Source organism: Dendrobates tinctorius, unplaced genomic scaffold, assembly GCF_039654945.1.
Source record: "Dendrobates tinctorius isolate UK_male_01 unplaced genomic scaffold, ASM3965494v1 ptg000011l, whole genome shotgun sequence".
NCBI lineage: Eukaryota > Metazoa > Chordata > Amphibia > Anura > Dendrobatidae > Dendrobates > Dendrobates tinctorius.
Window position 1 is genome coordinate 20,239,795 of NW_027361679.1, and position 3,140 is coordinate 20,242,934.

General features: G+C 41.6%; 1 pseudogene; it reads right to left on the reverse strand.

Annotated features, from left to right (window-relative positions):
* Positions 1-1,132: 1,132 nt before the first annotated feature.
* On the reverse strand, positions 1,133-1,966 carry LOC141099821 (polymerase delta-interacting protein 3-like; annotated as a pseudogene).
* Positions 1,967-3,140: the final 1,174 nt, after the last annotated feature.

A 3,140-nucleotide genomic window follows, 5' to 3' on the forward strand; every position in this document is an offset into this window, starting at 1 on the left:
TGCCAAGATAGTGAGCGGCGATGACATCATAATTAGCATCACCATAAGTAAGCAATCTGGAAATTATGTGGTTAATATCCGTGCTGCTGTAAAGATGAATGTCCGGACATATAAAAAATAAAGATGATGGTTTATTCTCTCAACGCGTTTTAAAGTCACTGGGACTTCTTCTTCAGGAGATGCATCACCATAGTGATTCTCTTGTATTATGAAAAGCACTCTGCTCACAATGAAAGAGGATGCATTGCAGGCAGAGCACGATGAGTTGGAGCAAGGAACCATACAAGGTGATTACACACAGCCCAGCCTCATGTCATCCCAATGTGGATTGGTTGACAATGAGGAAGAGGAGGAGGAAGAACAGGAGCTACTTTCATGCGCTATAGACAGTGCTACAAGCACAAGTGTCATATCGCCTGTTTAGTGTGGATGGCATGAGGACAGGGTGGAGGAGGAGAAGGAGAGCATGGTCAGTTGTCCTCTTGGTGAGGAAACGGTAGTCTTGCCTGCTAGCAGTCTGGCATGCATTGCTGACTCTCTGTTGTGCTGCCTTTCCCTTGTCCTGTGAAGGTTTTTTAAGGAGTTTCTGGGTCCATATGTGACTTGGGAATCTCTCTTATTACAGTCTACAATTTGTGTTGGTCTCATCAGAGCTTAATCTTATATGCAGTTGGTTGGCTGACTACTTATGACCATGAGGATTTAAAGAGTGCTTTCAAGATAGTATCAGGATCAACTTCAGCTGGAGGATTTGAATCAACACTGGAGGTCGAGGAGTTTGTGTTTCTTCTAGATTCACCTTCCTTATTTGATGGGGTGTCATTTAATCTTTAATCTTTGAAAGATGGGCTGGTCTGATGTTATCACACTAGCATTCAAATAAATATTGCATTTCATTGGATGTTTATCTACAGTAGATATCTGTTGTACTTTTTGTAGGCACCAACTGCATCTTCCTTTCTTATAAGCACAGCCTCTGCAACTCAGCAACTCAACAAGTCGGTGAGCTTCAAGGCACCGTGTACACATAAAAGCTACACGATATCTTCCTCTGTGACTCTTGGATGCAAATTATTAATAGTCTTTTTTTGCCTTCTAAAGGGCTAAAAGACAGATTCTTTTGGCGTTGGTCCTACTGAAGAACTGTCCTCCTTTGTGACAATGACCATGACACGTTCTTTAGAGCCATTGGGTGCAATAAACGTGGTGAAGTCTCGCACTGAGTAGACATGGGAGCTCTGTATGCATCATTGAGTACCACTTTAGTAAGAAGTAAAGTATGCCCAAGAGAAAATGAGTTTCCAGACATTCCCAGCCTTTTTTGCACAGTGTTGACAGCTGTGATTTTCATCTTCTTGGTGGGTATGTGGAAAAGTTCCAAGTCGTCCTCAATACCATTATCGTCCATATCATGTAAAGAGGAAATCTGTGGTGTCCCTGGTTCATGGTTAACAAGGTTTATTCGCATTCCTTTAACATTGTTCATTACACTTGAAGAAAGAGTTTTCGTCTGTAAATGTTGATGGTCTTGGTAATATTTATGGGTGAAGATAAAAAGCATTGAGCCATGAGTGAGATGATAGTTACAGCAGGTGCACTCCTCTTTAAACTTAGTTTTTCATGAGCATTCATCAGTTTGGTTGGTTGAACTTCAACACTGATCTAGAATTCAGCATTTCACCAGCATCTTGCCCTTTACCCTTTATATGGAAATGTGTGTCTTTAGCAATGGATTTTTAATGGGCATTTTTAGATCTAGCTTGAGACGCAAATCTGTTACAGCTATCTTCTGACAGGCATCAAACGCATTCCGGTATTTGATAGTGGGTAAGCGACTAATAATTGTAGGCAGGATCCTGGACCTTATACCTCCCATAGCCCCCCTGTTAGTAATCCTGTACACTCCCATTTCTGCCGTCAGCAAGCCCCTTTTCCTGATCACTTCATCCAACAACATGTACACCATATTTCTGCTACAAACCTGCACTTTCCCAGCAGCAACTGTGTAGGAAACCACGTTATTGTTTTCAAAGGTGTTTATGATGCCTATAAAAAAATGTTGACACAGTATGTTGATGTGTACCACCCAGGGTTAAATGTTTATCAGCCCATGCACTTTGAGTATGGGCATTACAAGTATAGGAGACCTGATCCTTTAAATTGGGAAAACATTTTTTGGAGGCCATACTCCACATTTCTTCCTTGGGGGATTGTAGTCCGTGCAAACTTGGGGCAGGCCTTGTATTCACTTCATGGGCAAACTTTATGTCACTTAAAAAATCATAAAAATGGGAACTTTGGTTTCATGTAGACATCCACTACGTGGGTTCAAAGCTTATTGGGGTGTGTGTATCTTTAGTGCAGGGCAGGCCTTGCATTCAGTGCATAAGCATAAGCACATAGTATGGGAGAACCAAATGGATGATGTGAACTTGGTTTTCCTGTGGCCATCCAGGATGTGGGTTCAAAGGCTTATTGAGGTGCCTGTAACTTTGGTGCAGGGCAGGCCTTGCATTCAACACAAAAGCAAACAGTATGGGAGTACCAAATGAATAATGTGAACTTGATTTTCATGTGGCCATCCAGTACATGGGTTCAAAGGCTTATTGGGGTGTGTGTAACTTTGGTGCAGGGCAGGCCTTTCATTCAATGCATAAGCAAAAAGTATTGGAGTACCAAATGAATACTGGGAACTTTGGTTGCATATAGTCATCCATGTTGTCTACTCAATAGTTTGTTGGGGTGCGTCCAAATTTTGGGAAAGCCATGCCACTCACTGCTTACGCATTAACAGTATAACGAACCCACTGTTTAATAATGGGAACCACAACGCATAGCCGGCTGATAGCTCTCTAAGAAAAGTGAGGGCCAACTGCTGGCACTATAAAAATAGACTTTGTGACTTTCAGAGTCCCTCCTTCATAAATGAAACAAGATGTGTCTGATGATGTGTCACACACCACATGGCCAAATAAGGCTGTAAAATGTTAAAATGACATTTCCCAGTGAATGCATTTGTCTTGGATGAAAGCAATGCTAACCTTGAAAAACGCATCAAAAGCGCTATGTGTGAACATAGCCCAAGTGGTGAAGGAACACTTTTGTTTTGGGTTATTTATTTTGCCTTACATACAATTCAT